At 46.7% G+C, this 16,769-nt stretch overlaps 1 protein-coding gene and 1 pseudogene across 1 annotated transcript in view; one reads left to right on the top strand and one right to left on the bottom strand.

Annotated features, from left to right (window-relative positions):
* The window catches only part of LOC126188350 (titin homolog), a 1,721,077-nt gene that overhangs the window by 1,348,896 nt on the left and 355,412 nt on the right, over positions 1–16,769 (top strand). The window lies entirely within an intron of this gene.
* LOC126189059 (5S ribosomal RNA) lies at positions 4,313–4,430 on the bottom strand (annotated as a pseudogene).

Genomic DNA, 16,769 nt, shown 5'->3' with positions numbered 1-16,769 from the left:
TTAAGTCATCTGTGACCAACTTTGCGAAAGAAGCGGCGTCACTTTCTGCACAACCCACCCATCATTTTGTACGACAATGCGCGGGCGCATACAGCGCAAGCTGTGGCTGCTCTGTTCGGTCGATGGGACTGGGAAGTACTGTACCAGCCACCATACTCCCCAGACTTAAGTCCTTGTGAGTTTGATTTGATTCCAAAGATGAAGGAACCACTTCGTGACATTCACTTCGGAACTGTTCCAGAGATTCGACAGGCAGTAGACCGCTCCATTCGCACCATCAACAGAACAGGCTCTGCTAACGGTATACTACGCCTTCCACATCGCTTGCAACGGGTTCTACACAACGTTGGTGGCTACTTTGAAACACAGTAACAGGTGCAAACATGTATCTCATTTGTATCGGTTGTGAATATAGCGGGGGCAGGGGAACACACACACACACACATACAAAAGGACTGAACTTTTACAAGCTTTCGTAGCCAGTGGCCGTTTTTCCTAGCAGAAGAGTTGAAGCGGAAGGAAGAGGTTGGTTGGTTGATTTGAGGGGAGGAGACCAAACAGCGAGGTCATCGGTCTCATCGGATTAGGGAAGGATGGGGAAGGAAGTCGGCCGTGCCCTTTCAAAGGAACCATCCCGGCATTTGCCTGCAGCGATTTAGGGAAATCACGGAAAACCTAAATCAGGATGGCCGGACGCGGGATTGAACCGTCGTCCTCCCGAATGCGAGTCCAGTGTGCTAACCACTGCGCCACCTCGCTCGGTGGAAGGAAGAGGGCCGAAGGAAAACGACTGGAGAGGTTTGGGGATAGGGGTACAGTTCAAAAAAGTCACCCAGAACCGCAGGTCAGTGGAGACGTAACGAACGGTATGAGAAGGAAAGCTTTAATGATTTCTTTTCTTCTCTCTGTTCCCCTTCGAGAACACATTGTATCATGTAAACGCAGTAAGCTAAAACCTGATACGCCTTCATACGTCATCGAGCCTGAGGCGCGCCTTTAGTAAACCATTCAATAACAAAACAGGCTCCCAGGTAGATGCTATTTTTCTTGACTTCCGGAAGGCGTTCGATACAGTTCCGCACTGTCGCCTGATAAACAAAGTAAGAGCCTACGGAATATCAGACCAGCTGTGTGGCTGGATTGAAGAGTTTTTAGTAAACAGAACACAGCATGTTGTTATCAACGGAGAGACGTCTACAGACGTTAAAGTAACCTCTGGCGTGCCACAGGGGAGTGTTATGGGACCATTGCTTTTCACAATATATATAAATGACCTAGTAGATAGTGTCGGAAGTTCCATGCGGCTTTTCGCGGATGATGCTGTAGTATACAGAGAAGTTGCAGCATTAGAAAATTGTAGCGAAATGCAGGAAGATCTGCAGCGGATAGGCACTTGGTGCAGGGAGTGGCAACTGACCCTTAACATAGACAAATGTAATGTATTGAGAATACATAGAAAGAAGGATCCTTTATTGTATGATTATATGATAGCGGAACAAACACTGGTAGCAGTTACTACTGTAAAATATCTGGGAGTATGCGTGCGGAACGATTTGAAGTGGAATGATCATATAAAATTAATTGTTGGTAAGGCGGGTACCAGGTTGAGATTCATTGGGAGAGTCCTTAGAAAATGTAGTCCATCAACAAAGGAGGTGGCTTACAAAACACTCGTTCGACCTATACTTGAGTATTGCTCATCAGTGTGGGATCCGCACCAGATCGGGTTGACGGAGGAGATAGAGAAGATCCAAAGAAGAGCGGCGCGTTTCGTCACAGGGTTATTTGGTAACCGTGATAGCGTTACGGAGAAGTTTAACAAACTCAAGTGGCAGGCTCTGCAAGAGAGGCGCTCTGCATCGCCAGGTTTCGAGAGGGTGCGTTTCTGGATGAGGTATCGAATATATTGCTTCCCCCTACTTATACCTCCCGAGGAGATCACGAATGTAAAATTAGAGAGATTAGAGCGCGCACAGAGGCTTTCAGACAGTCGTTCTTCCCGCGAACCATACCAGGAAAGGGAGGTAAGGACAGTGGCACGTAAAATGCCCTCCGCCACACACCGTTGGGTGGCTTGCGGAGTATAAATGTAGATGTAGATGTAGAAAACACCTACCGAGCGAGGTGGCGCAGTGGTTAGACACTGGACTCGCATTCGGGAGGACGACGGTTCAATCCCGCGTCCGGCCAACCTCATTTGGGTTTTCGGTGATTTCCCTAAATCGCTCCAGGCAAATGCCGGGATGGTTCCTTTCAAAGGGTACGGCCGACTTCCTTTCCCGTCCTTCCCTAATCCGATGAGACCGATGACCTCGCTGTCTGGTCTCCTTCCCCAAAACAACCAACCAACCAAACAGCTACACCTATGTGTGTGATGTCCTTAGGTTAGTTAGGTTTAAGTAGTTCAAAGTTCTAGGGGACTGGTGACCTTAGAAGTTAAGTCCCATAGTGCTCAGAGCAGTTTTTTTAGTTCCGTTTCGCAGCACGGGGTCTGCCGCTGACGGATGCACGACCGCACCCACTCTCGCACTTCCTCGTCAGACTGAAGCCGAAGTCCATGCATGTCTTTCTTCAGGTCGCCAAAGACGTGAAAATCACACGGTGTAAGATCTGGGCTGTAAGGAGGATGTTGCAGTGTTTCCCCACGAAATCGCTGATGCGTAGCTTTCAGTATGTAAGCGGGCGTTATCGTGCTACAGGGTGTTTTGATCCGATGGCATGCCGACAGGCCGGGTGTAAACGGCAAAGCCAACGGTGGAAACTTCCCACCTTTCGCAAGCAAAAGAAGTCCAAACCTGTTCACCCAAGTTCTGGCAAGGTCATGGTGACCCTCGACTGCAGGGGTCCTCTGCTCGTCGAGTTTCTCCAGCGTGGAACAAGGCTCAATGCGCAGCGCTATGAAGAGACTTTGCAGAAACTGGGACGCGCTATAAGTCAAAACGCCCATTCGCTATCGCACCGATTCACCTTGTCGCACGGTAACGCCCGACCCCACACTGCCAATCGAACAAAGACTGCGCTTCAGCGATTTGGTTGGGAAACGCTGCAACATCCTCCGTGCAGCCTGGATCTTTCACCGTCTGATTTCCGCGTCTTTGGCGACCTGAAGAAAAACAGGCACGTACGTCGGTATCAGTCGGACGAGGAAGCGCAAGAGTCGGTGCAGTTTTGGATCCCTCTGCGGCCGACCGCGATCTACAAAACAGGAATTGATCGGCTCGCCTCCCAGTGGGATGAATGTCTTAACGGGTGTGGCGATTACTTTCGAATGGAACCATTCCATGGTGGGCGCTCGGTTTTCATTTGAATGCCCCTCGAGAGATAACACTGAACGAAAACGAAAGTATCACAATGGCCACAAAAATGAAAATGATCGTATGGCATTGTTGGCCGGGAGGCCCCAATCTGGGGAGTTCCGCCGCCGTATTGAAAGTCCATTTTAGATGACGCGACGTCGGCGACTTGCGAGTCAATGATGATGAAAGACACGCAACACCAAGTCCCCCGCCTGGAATCAAACCCGGGCCCCCCGCGTGGTAAGCGGTAACGCTACCGCTACGCTACGGAGCCGCACACCACAATGGCCACAATTAATAGGCAAACGGCGTTACTGCTATTTCACATAAACCTATACTACGCCAATAGTCACATCTACAAATTACCCGGTAGTGACTGCCGCTAACAATGCAGGATAGAGTGAACATTTTACGCATGCTATGGTTTACAGTTACAGAAGAAATCTGAACGCGTTTACCGAGCCACTCGCCTCAGTGCTTAGACATTTGTCTCGTGTTTGCGAGGGTTTCAGTTTGAATCGCCGTCCGGCCATTCAGATGTAGGTTTATCGTGGTTTCGTAAGGATGACTTATTTCAAATGGACACACCGAGCGAGGTGGTGCAGTGGTTTGCGCACGGGAGGATGACGGCTCAAATCCGCGTCCGGCCTTCCTGATTTAGGTTTCCCATGATTTCCCTAATTTGCTTCAGGTAAATGCCGGGGTGGTTCCTGTGAAAGGGCACGACCTCCTTCCTTCCCCAACCTTCCCTAATATGCTGTTTAGTCCCCTCTCCCGAATCAACCAAATTAACTAAACCGAAACTAAACCCCTCCAGAACAGGCCATGGAGACCCAATGGTACCGACCGGCCGCCGTGTCGTCCTCATACCACAGGCGTCACTGGATGCGGATATGGAGGGGCATGTGGTCAGCACACCGCTCTCCCGGCCGTATGTCAGTTTCCGAGACCGGAGCCACTACTTCTCATTCAAGTAGCTCCTCAGTTTGCCTCACAAGGGCTGAGTGCGCTCCGCTTGCCAACGGCGCTCGGCACACCGGATGGTCACCCATCCAAGTGCTAGCCCAGCCCGACAGCGCTTAACTTCGGCAATCTGACGGGAACCGGTGTTACCATTGCGGCTAGGCCGTTGGCAACCAACCAAATTAACTCAGCCAATTTCCTTCTCCGAACTTATCCAGTCAGAGCTTGATCTTGCTCCAATAACCTCGTCTTCGACGGGACATCAAAAGGTAATCCTCCTCTCTTTCCATCCTGAATATGAGGCGAGATCAGCAAACGGCCTGGCGTAAAAACCTCCGGTTTGACCAACTATTGAGTATGACTCACTACCATTGCAGGAGGGATTCAGATTTATAGTCTTCGTAACGCATTCCTTTGTGTTACGCGAGCGTGCATTACAGTTCAAACGAGAGACTTCCTAAAGCATTAATTTGTCTCATTAACATACATGTGTAAAAGTTCCTCTATTCACAGTCCTACTAAAGTATTCAATCTTTTCTACATTTCGTTTAAAATATGAGTGAAATGTCTTTTGAACGTACTTACGAATTTCCTAAAAGTATTTAAGTATGTACTAACTTCCAGCATGCTGGAGTATCTTGGGTCAGCATCTTTAAATAAGTGCCTACAGATGCGATGAAGCAAGGAATTGTGTGGAAAGGGCATCTCCCTTCAGCGCAAACACAATCTCCTAGGCATTCACGAAACCATGAAATGACAGGTCTGTAGCAGTGGCGGACGTATCTCGTCGCAAATGTGATAAAAGTTTCGTAACTACAGTCAAGCAAAAGTGGCATCCAAAACAGGCAAATAAAATCTGAGGAAGTGCTGTCTGTGTAATCAAAATATCAGAGTACGTGAATGAGATTTTCACTCTGCAGCGGAGTGTGCGCTGATACGAAACTTCCTGGCAGATTAAAACTGTGTGCCCGACCGAGACTCAGGTCCCGAGTTCGAGTCTCGGTCGGGCACACAGTTTTAATCTGCCAGGAAGTTTCATATCAACGCACACTCCGCTGCAGAGTGAAAATCTCATTCTGGAAACATCCCCCAGGCTGTGGCTAAGCCATGTCTCCGCTATATCCTTTCTTTCAGGAGTGCTAGTTCTGCTAGGTTCGCAGGAGAGCTTCTGTAAAGTTTGGAAGGTAGGAGACGAGATACTGGCAGAAGTGAAGCTGTGAGTACCGGGCGTGAGTCGTGCTTCGGTAGCTCAGATGGTAGAGCACTTGCCCGCGAAAGGCAAAGGTCCCGAGTTCGAGTCTCGGTCGGGCACACAGTTTTAATCTGCCAGGAAGTTTCATATCAGAGTACGTGTAAGTAACTTTTATCACAGGTACTCGCAAGATGAAAGTCGAAGCCGTACGGTAAAGCAAATCGGAATTGTTAGGTGGCATGGTCTTGCAAAGTAGCGTTGTGTGCTATTACACAATGAACCAGTCTCGAAAGCATGGTATATTTTAAGTATCACTGTGTAACTTTGTGATTCATTCTGTTGTACGTGATAACTTCATTACTGCTTGCGCCGAGAAGACCAAGTACTATTCCTTCTCGGAGTTGTTTATTGCTAGAGCATACCGAACGATCTCTATCGAGAACAACATCGGCGCCTCTTCGCTCTTCTTCGTACTAGATGCGTTATATATCGTTTCTGACTTGGAAATTAGTCACTGGTCACAGATTGTAGAAGGACTTGCTAATAGTCAGACGTGGCGCCCGGGTCCCATTACAGTGTATCTGGCTACACGGCGACACACGTGTCCGGCCCAGAGAACCGACAAGGAGCACTGGGGAACGCGTCGGAACAGGACTCTCTCAGCTGGTCAGCCCGTGACAAACGGTCCCACGCCCGGTCCAGATAGCTATGGAAATGTTTGGCGCTCGCTGTCGAAGTCTATTCACGGAAACGTCGCCGGCCGCGTTGCCCTGTTGGCGCCTTAGAAGGATATCGACTGGTGCGACCACAAGCTGCATTCTCGGTCACTCTGAACACCTGTCCCCAGCTCCAAACAGCACCTGTGTGGGCACGCGGGGTGTGGCATGTGTTGTAGAGCAACGACGTGTTTTGGCAGATTTCGTATTCCAATCGTGGACGATGGGAAAGCAATGTTTCAGGAAATAAATCTTCCACAGTTACACTTTAAATCTCTATTTACTAGCTGTGACTAGTTTCAGGGCTATACGGCGTCCGGCAGTTTGTCATTAAGGACTCCTGGATCCTACGGTATGCCGGACAGTACGATGACAGCTTGCGGTCTGGTTTTAACAATTGTGAGCATTTGATAATGTTCGGAATGAGCATTAAATAATGAGACTTTAAGCTCAGAAATAATAATGACGAGATAAATACAGAAGTAAAATGTAACGGTGAAAGATTTTTCTCCTGAATATTATCAGCTAGGAACGCACAACAGTCTCATCATGAAAAAGATTGTTTGTACATAACTGGATTAAATGTCCCCATTTCTCTGATTTCATCTTTGTGATCGCAGTGAGTCGTTTACCTGCAAAAATCAGAATGATCTTAGATTCCACTCTGAAACTTTATTCGTGAAACTCCAAGATTTCACACAATACTCACTATGGTTTCCCACACGCTGTCATATATGTTGAGCTCATGGTTACTCTTAACAGCTGTCAAAACCTCTGAACAGCTCAAATCGTTGTACAAGCTAAATTGGACGCCACGATTGATTGAAACGGTAGTTCGGACGTAAGTTTCCACAGTAGAACCAGTTGCGTAGCAAACAGCTTCTCATTTGTGAATATTACTCCCACTGCCTCGTACCCTCGTAACTCCGATCGATCGTCCTCCCACGCAAAACTCGAAGACTCGTTTTCTGCATAGCTTGCTCAGTCACGCAGTGGATGTATGTTGACAGGTGTTCATCTACGCAGGATTATGCTGCAGCCCACCAGAGCTTACTGGACCACACCATACCGATGGCCACTTCGTTGCTTCCCTTCACACTTCAATTAAAGTGCATCGTGCTGATTTTTTCAATTATCATAGCAGCCTTGGGAATCAAGAAAAGTAAACGGATTACGCGTGCCGTCCCCTCAATTGGTACAATGTATGTCGTGGTTCTACTGTTGTTGCGATCTTCAGTCCAAAGACTACTCTGACACAACCCTCTACGCTAGTCTACCCCTGCGAGCCCCTTCTTTCTTCTTCACTGTGTAACCACCGCAACATGCATTCATTTTCCCACAATCAAGTCTGCGCCTCCATCTAAATCCCCCGCCTCCCAACACACACACACACACACACACACACACACACACACACACACACACACACACACACACACACACATATTTTCCTCCATCAACGAATGACGATTCCTTGACGCTTTAGGATGTGCCACATTAGCAGATCCCTCCTCTTACTGAAGTGTGCCACTAATTTCTTTTCTCCCCAGTTCGATTCAGAACCGCTTCATACGAGGTGCGGCTAGAAAAAAACCGGACTGATGCTGGAAAAAACATTTATTTACAATTATTTACAATTTCATGTTATCTCCTTCAATGTACTCTCCTCCTCGGTCTCTACACCGCTCCATACGAATTTTCCAGTGTTCATAGCAATGCTGCAGATCATTTTCGGTAAGTCCATACATTACTTCCATCGCTTTTTCTTTTACTGCTTCAACAGTCTCAAATCTAGTTCCTTTCAAAGCTGACTTGACTTTAGGGAAAAGAAAAAAGTCACAGGGGGCCAAATCAGGTGAGTAGGGTGGATGATCTAAGATGGGAATGTTGTGTTTTGCCAAAAACGTCTTCACTGACAACGCACTGTGAGCTGGGGCATTGTCTTGGTGAAGGATCCATGACTTTTTTCTCCACAAATCGTTCCGTTTTCTCCGTACTCGCTCACGTAGGGTAGCCAGGACGCTAATGTAGTAATGCTGATTCACTGTTTGTCCCTCTGGTACCCAATCAATGTGCACAATCCCTTTGATGTAAAAAAAAAACAATCATCATTGCCTTGAATTTCGATTTTGACATTCGTGCTTTTTTTGTCGTGGAGAACGAGGAGTTTTCTAATGCATCGATTGGCGTTTAGTTTCGGGATCGTAAGTAAAAAACCACGATTCATCGCAAGTAATAACATTTTGTAAGAAGGTGGGATCACTTTCAATGTTTTCCAGGATGTCAGAACAAATCATTCTTCGGCGTTCCTTCTGTTCAATTGTGAGACACTTTGGAACCATTTTTGAACACACTTTGTTCATGTTGAAACTTTCATGAAGAATCTGCCTAACACTTGGCTTGTCAACTCCTGTTAACTCAGACACTGCTCTGATTGTTAAACGGCGATCTTGTCGAACAAGTTTACCGATTTTTTCAATGTTTGCATCAGTTTTTGCTGACAATGGTCTGCCAGTGCGAGTGTCATCACTGGTGTCTTCGCGGCCATCTTTAAATCGTTTAAACCACTCAAACACTTGTGTTCGCGATAAACAATCATCGCCGTACACTTGTTGTAACATTACAAACGTTTCACTTGCAGATTTTCCTAGTTTGAAACAAAATTTCATGTTAACACGCTGTTCTTTCTGTACACTCAACATTTTCCGACGCACAGACAAAACGTCAACTACTTAAAACAGACGCCACGGGCAGACTGAGTGCAGGATGCAGATGAAACTCGAGCAGTAGGCGGAGCGAGAGTCACGTGACAGGCCACGCGACTTTCAGCCTTATTGCATTCGTTTTATTGTTTCACCAGTACTAGTCCGGTTTTTTTCTAGCCACACCTCGTAAGCTCTCCGACCTCCTATCTAATCTTCAGCATTCTCCTGTAACAACACATTTCAAAAGCATCCACTCTCTCCTCCTCTGAGCTATTTGGTGTCCACGTTTCTCTTCCATAAAAGATTACACTCCAGACAGATATATTCACTCAAATTTCTAATCACTTAAATCTGTATTCGAATTGATCAGATTTCTCTTCTTCAGGACTGCTGTTTTTGCTATTGCAAGTATGCATTTTAAATCCGCTGTATTTCGGACATCGTCACTTATTTTGCTCCCAGATAACAGAACTTATCTACTAAATGTAGTGCCTTTTTTCCCCAAGCTAATTCTTCCAGCTCCACCTGATTTCATTCGACTACATTCCGTTTCCCTTCACGTGTAGGTCCTCAGTGTCGACGTCGTTTCTGAGTGTTAAAACCGTTGCACCGCAACTGCTGCCAAATTCTTTTTACAAGATGATCTTTATCCCACCTGTTTCCACGTAGCAGTAAATGAGTTTCAAAAATGACACACATTTCACCGACGCGACATCAAACAGTGTAACGATGTTCAAGAAAGTGTTTTACGCTTGTAATTTCTTGATTTATCACAGGCATTTGAAAACGGCCACAGGCCGCAACTGGTCATTAATGTAACGTAATACATGATGCAATATAGGTCATTTTAAATGAAGAGTGTATCAGAGTACGGTGAACGTTTAAAATAGTTTTAAGATTGAAAAACCATTCCGGTTGATTTATTTTTGTTGATGTTTGTCTCATAATCTCTTTTCAAAACTGTATCCATTCCATTCGAATGCTCTTCCAACTCCTCCTCTTTGTGAGCGACCACCTGGAGCTCTCGATTCTGCCACTCGCATTATATGTTTGCAACGTTAGTTGCTTTTGAGTAACATCTTTTGCCATGCAAAACACGAAACACTTGCCATAAGATCTTCTTTTAAAAGCATACTTAGTTTGTTGTTGTTGTTCTGTCCAGAACCTGCAAACTCCGTCTTCCATGAATCAAAAATCGTGTTTTTCTGACTGTCCATTCTGTATCGCCATCCTGACCTGCTATTGAACATCGAGGTATCCAATGCGTCCCAAAACTACAACGCTGTTTCTAGAACACGGTTTGGGCGTCGTTATCTGTGGAGATACGATCTATAGTGTCTTCACGTCTGCCAATGTATTGGAGGACTACGTCCTCTCGATGGACTAATGTTTTCTGTTTGTTAGCCAGGATGGGCGTGGCGTGCCTTTAAAAATGAATGGAAATGATTGAAGAGAAGGATGGGAATTCTCAAAATATATTATGCAGTCGAATAAGTGACTAGTATTGCATATTTGCTGTGAAACGACATTACAATGTCGTGCAGGAATAATTTAAAAATCACATCACCACCATCACTGTCTGACCTAGGACAGGTCTTCATATCCAGCTCTCTACGCAATCCTTGACATTTAATACCGTCTTCGATTTCTCATAACTGTTTACTATCCTTTTACTATCCACCATCTAGTATCTTCTGCGTCCTCTTCTTCTTCTTCCATTCACCATTCCTTCTGTAGCATCCGTCATTAGAAAGTTTCTTCTCGTCCAATGTCCAAGCCAATTGTGTTTCCTCTTCCTGGTCACTTTTAAAATTTCTCTCTCTTCCCCCACTCCTCGCAATACTTCCTCATTTCTTTTGCCCATTTTATCCCTTCGATCCTCCTACAAATCCACATCTCACACGCTTCTATCCTTCTTTCTTCCTCTTTCCTCAATGCCCACGTCTCAGCTCTGTATAATGCCACGCTCCATATGAAGCACTTCGCCAGTCTCTTCCTGAGGTCCCTGTCCATGCACTCTTATAAAATCCTCCCCCACCTATTAAATGCCTCCTTGCCAATTACTATACCTCCTTATTACGTCTAATGTAGTCCTTAATAATGCTTCCCAGATATGTGAAAGCACTATCTTGTTCTATATCGTCCTGTTCTATCTTTATAGCTGTTGTTACTTTTCTTGCACTTATCACATACGTTTTGTCTTTTTCTTATTAATTCTCATTCCGAATTTCTCACAGATCTTATTTACTTCTTTTGACATTCCAGTCATACTTCTATCGCTCTCTGTCAATAACATCATACTATCCGCAAATCGAATACACTCTGTCCTCCTACCGCCAATCCATACTCCTCTATTCTGTTCCAAACATTTCTGAACAATATTGTAATTGTGCCAGAGACAGAAAATGACCTGGAAGAGTAGCTGAACGGAATGGACAGTGTCTTGAAAGGAGGAGATAAGATGAACATGAACAAAAGCAAGACGAGAATAATGGAATGTAGTCGAATTAAATCGGATGATGTTGCAGGAATTAGATTAGGAAATGAGACGCTTAAAGTAGTAAATGAGTTTTGCTATTTGGGGAGCAAAATAACTGATTATGGCCGAAGTAGAGCGGATATGAAGTGTAGGCTGGCAATGGCAAGGAAAGCGTTTCTGAAGAAGAGAAATTTGTTAACATCGAGTATATATTTCTGTGTCAGGAAGTCGTTTCTGAAAGTATTTGTATGGAGTGTAGCCATGTACGGAAGTGAAACGTGAACGATAAATAGTTTAGACAAGAAGAGAGTAGAAGCTTTCGAAATGTGGTGCTACAGAAGAATGCTGAAGATTAGATGGGTAGATCACATAACTAATGAGGAGGTATTGAATAGAATTGGGGAGAAGAGGAGATTGTGGCACAACTTGACTAGAAGTAGGGATCGGTTGGTAGGGCATGTTCTGAGACATCAAGGGATCACCAATTTAGCATTGGAGGGCAGCGTGGAGGGTAAAAATCGTAGAGGGAGACTAAGAGATGAATACGCTAAGAAGATTCAGAAGGATGTAGGTTGCAGTAGGTACTGGGAGATGAAGAAACTTCCGCAGGATAGGGTAACATGGAGAGCTGCATCAAACCAGTCTCTGGACTGAAGACCACAACAACAACATGCGCCAACAGTACTGAGGAGAGGCAATGGTCTTGACTCACTCCCCTTCCAGTTGTGCTTTCCTCTGATATCTCACGAAGGAGCAAAAACATACACCGATCAACAGACATGATTCATTGTTCTGCACACCAGGAAGCACTTCGTGCTAAATTTGCAGGCACGCAGCAAGTGAAAAATTGATCGTACGAATAGTAAAATTTCTCAACTCGCACACATTATTCCGCTGTCGGTTGCAACACTAACTCGTCGTGCAAGAGACGGGCGAGTGGAGACAGTAGCGCCCCAGACAGCTGTGTGGGTAAGAGGGCGGCGCCGGTGCCTGGGAAGAGAGCAGTGTGTGTGTGTGTGGACCAGAGGCCGGGCCCGGCGAGGTGTGTGCGGTGCGACGCGATGCGCCGCTGCGATAGGCGGCGCAGGCGCGGGCGCCGGCCCGGTAATTGGGGGGTTCCCCGACACCGCAATTACGGCGCGCCGCCGCGGCTGTAAATCCCCGCCAGTGCTCGCCGCGCGCGGCGCGACAAATTCGGCGAACTGGCGCAGCGGCGTGGCTCGTGACCGACGGAAAAAAAGGAGAGATGTTCGGGGCTCCGCTCTTAACGCCTTTTACTGCTCCACCCGACCGGAGCGATTTCGTGCAGCAGCCGCACTTCGTGCAGAAGCACCGATACGGGTGGCGATACGTTGGCGTGGCGCCACTATATTACCAGCACTCTGCTTAAGAGGATGTTCTATCTCGACACCCGGCCTGAGTCTCTACATCTACATTACGACCCTGTTACTTTAAGGTCAACGGTATGGGAAGTGTGCCAACAAATCTCTTCCTAACGTGCTGCAGTAAGCCATCGTCGGACACCAAAGCTGAAGAGGCCTCGTTTCGACCTTTGGTCTGGAGATGCTTCTTTTTTAACAAACGTAACACTGGCTGGCCGCTCCTGCGTGCTCGTTCTGTTCGGTATTGTGGACGCTAGAGCCGGATTTCGGTATGTATGAGATGGGGAATTTGTTCCCCCTGTCTTTCAGCGATCGTTCTGAATGGCTTGAGGTCTGAGCTGACTAGCCTGACCTAAGACAGTAAGTTTTCCTGTAATGGCGAGAGTTTTCCATCAACTTTTCGAAATAATCTACATCTACATGTATACTCCGGAAGCGACCCAACGGTGTGTGGCGGAGGGCACTTTACGTGCCACTGTCATTACCTCCCTTTCCTGTTCCAGTCGCGTATGGTTCGCGAGAAGAACGACTGCCGGAGAGCCTCCGTGCGCGCTCGAATCTCTCTAGTTTTACATTCGTGATCTTCTCGGGAGGTATAAGTAGGAGGAAGCAATATATTCGATACCTCATCCAGAATCACACCCTCTCGAAACCTGGACAGTAAGCTACAACGCGATGCAGAGCGCCTCTCTTGCAGAGTCTGCCATTTGAGTTTGCTAAACATCTCCGTAACGCTATCACGCTTACCAAATAACCCTGTGACAAAACGCGCCGCTCTTCTTTCGATCTTCTCTATCTCCTCCGTCAACACGACCTGGTACGGATCCCACACTGATGAGCAATACTCAAGTATAGGTCGAACGAGTGTTTTGTAAGCCACCTCCTTTGTTGATGGAATACATTTTCTAAGGACTCTCCCAATGAATCTCAACCTAGCACCCGCCTTACCAACAATTAATTTTATATGGTCGTTCCACTTACAGATCGTTCCGTACGCATACTCCCAGATATTTTACAGAAGTTACTGCTACCAGTGTTTGTTCCGCTATCATATAATCATACAATAAAGGATCCTTCTTTCTATGTATTCTCAATACATTACATTTGTCTATGTTAAGGGTTAGTTGCCACTCCCTGCACCAAGTGCCTATCCGCTGCAGATCTTCCTGCATTTCGCTGCAATTTTCTAATGCTGCAACTTCTCTGTAAACTACAGCATCATCCGCGAAAAGCCGGATGGAACTTCAGACACTATCTATTAGGTCATTTATATAGATTGTGAAAAGCAATGGGCCCGTAACACTCCCCTGTGGCACGCTAGAGGTTACTTTAACGTCTGTAGACATCTCTCCATTGAGAACAACATACTCTGTTCTGTTTGCTAAAAACTCTTCAATCCAGCCACACAGCTGGTCTGATATTCCGTAGGCTCTTACTTTGTTTATCAGGCGACAGTGCGGAACTGTATCGAACGCCTTCCGGAAGTCAAGGAAAATAGCATCTACCTGGGAGCCTGTATCTAATATTATCTGGGTCTCATGAACAAATAAAGCGAGTTGGGTCCCACACGATCGCTGTTTCCGGAATCCATGTTGATTCCTACAGAGTAGATTATGGGTTTCCAGAAATGACATGATACGCGAGCAAAAAACATGTTCTAAAATTCTACAACAGATCGATGTCAGAGATATAGGCCTATAGTTTTGCGCATATGCTCGACGACCCTTCTGTTTTCAAGAAGGCTACCTGTACTCTTTTCCAATCATTTGGAACCTTCCGTTCCTCTAGACACTTGCGGTACACGGCTCTTAGAAGGGGGGCAAGTTCTTTCAAGTACTCTGTGTAGAATCGAATTGGTATCCCGTCAGGTCCAGTGGACTTTCCTCTGTTGAGTGATTTCAGTTGCTTTTCTATTCCTATAATCTTCTGAATGTCCTGGTAGGAAGCATAACGTTACAGAAAGTGCTAACAGCAGGAGCAGGTAACAGACATGAAGGTGCCTGAATACTGTCGCCGATGTTCATTTGTTGAGTAGACTAAGTATTAAATAATATCGTGGAGCTTTATGGAGTTCGCGAAATAGAGTAAGGCCCTCGTGCGGTTGAAAGAAGAAGCCTTGTGCTCTCCGTAAGGGAATTCGTGTTTTACAGAGTATAACTTTCTGAAGTCGAGAGTTAATGATAATTTGATATCAACGAAGTTACGTTTCAAAGATGGAAAGACTACAAGGGTGGAAAATGCTGTGTAGTATGAGAGCGTGTGACCCTGTTGAGCATTTTTCTGCTTTTCCTTGGCCAGTGTTGCAGTTCAGTGAGCACGCCCGTGGTAAGTAGGCATAGACCTTAATCAGACAGCAACTAGCTGCAGATGGTGTTCAAACACCAAAGCAGACTTGCCGAGGATTATTTAAAACCGATTAATTGTACTTGTTTCTTTGGAAATTTCAGCGTGTTTTGTTCAAATGTGTGTGATATCTTATGGGACTTAACTGCTAAGGTCATCAGTCCCTAAGCTTACACACTGCTTAATCTAAATTAGCCTAAGGACAAACACACACACCCATGCCCGAGGGAGGACTCGAACCTCCGCCAGGACCAGCCGCACAGACCAAGACTGCAGCACCCTGGACCGCTCGGCTAATCCTACGCGGTATCAGAGTGTTTTTTTGTGTGGTATTTTCCCTGCTGACTTTAAACGGTATTCCCGATCTGTTGTTGTCTACATTATCGGCACAAGCTCGTAGGCGCCAGCTGGAGGAAGTGAATCGACTGTTGCTGGTGTACACTTTCCAGTCACATATCTGATCTCGGAATCTTCCTGGAAGTAACATACTACAAAAACCAGGACACATTTCAAAAGGCAGCGTCGTGGCACTCATGTGTGCTCAGTGTTATCCTGGTGCTGGATGGAGAACATAGGACACCCGCAACAGTCTCCGTTGTGCTGAAACTCCGTGGTGTTCCAGGAGCCGTCGCACTATCTGCGTCAGTAGTTGCCGTGCTGCAACCGAGACCCGTCCCAAATACAAGGCCCGTGACGCAGCTGCGCGATCCCGCACGGCCGAGCGAGCAGTATGTCTCTCCTCTCGAGCGCCAGTCGCGTGGGGCCGTTGAGATCCTGCACAGCGTTATGTCCCCCTTAACGCTTTGACTCCACGTTCGCACGGCAGTCGTGGGATCCCCACCAAAGCGGTCAACCACAGTGCGAAGCAATAAACTGCAGCGTTCATAGGCCACGATCTTGCCACTGTCGGATTGACACTGAAGAGCCAACGAAACTGGTACATCTGCGTAAGTGCCGCAGCACGCCGTGGAATAGACTCCAGTAATGTCTGAAGTATCGCTGGAGGGAACGGTCGCCATGAATCCTGTACGGCTGTCCATAAATCCATAAGAGTACGAGAGGGAGGAGGTATCTTCAGAACAGCACGTTGCAAGGCATCCCAGATATGCTCAATAATGTTCGTGTCTGGGGAGTCTGCTGGCCAGCGGAAGTGTTTAAACCCAGAAGAGTGTTCCTGCAGCCACTCTGTAGCAATTCTGGACGCGAGGGGTGTCGCATTGTCCTGTTGGAAGGCACAATGGATATGAATGGATGCAGGTGATCAGACAGGAAGCTTACGTACGTGTCTCCTGTCAGAGGATACATGCCGCAGATAAACAGGAGCACCCAGCAAATTACGGAAATTAATTAAAATGAAAACAACAGAATACAATGACCCTAGACACGAAGTACTGACCCCCTCTCGTCTCGGAAACTGGCATACGGCCGGGACAGCGGTGTGCTGACCACATGCCCCTCCATATCTGCATCCAGTGGCGCCTATGGGTTGAGAAAGACACGGCGGCCGGTCGGTACCGTTGGGCCTTCATGGCTTGTTCGGAAGGAGTTTTAGTGTGTAGACCCGCCACACGGCGTATCTGCAGTAGCAGTCTGCCTTGAGTTCCAGACACTTCAGTGACTCTCAATTAATCTCGTAATGAGAAGTGTTCGTTCACAATGGACCTTCATATCGCACACACCGAAGTTCCAATAA

This window comes from Schistocerca cancellata, chromosome 5 (assembly GCF_023864275.1).
Source record: "Schistocerca cancellata isolate TAMUIC-IGC-003103 chromosome 5, iqSchCanc2.1, whole genome shotgun sequence".
Lineage (NCBI taxonomy): Eukaryota > Metazoa > Arthropoda > Insecta > Orthoptera > Acrididae > Schistocerca > Schistocerca cancellata.
Note: the sequence above shows the minus strand (reverse complement) of the source record. Positions and strands in the feature narration are given on the sequence as shown.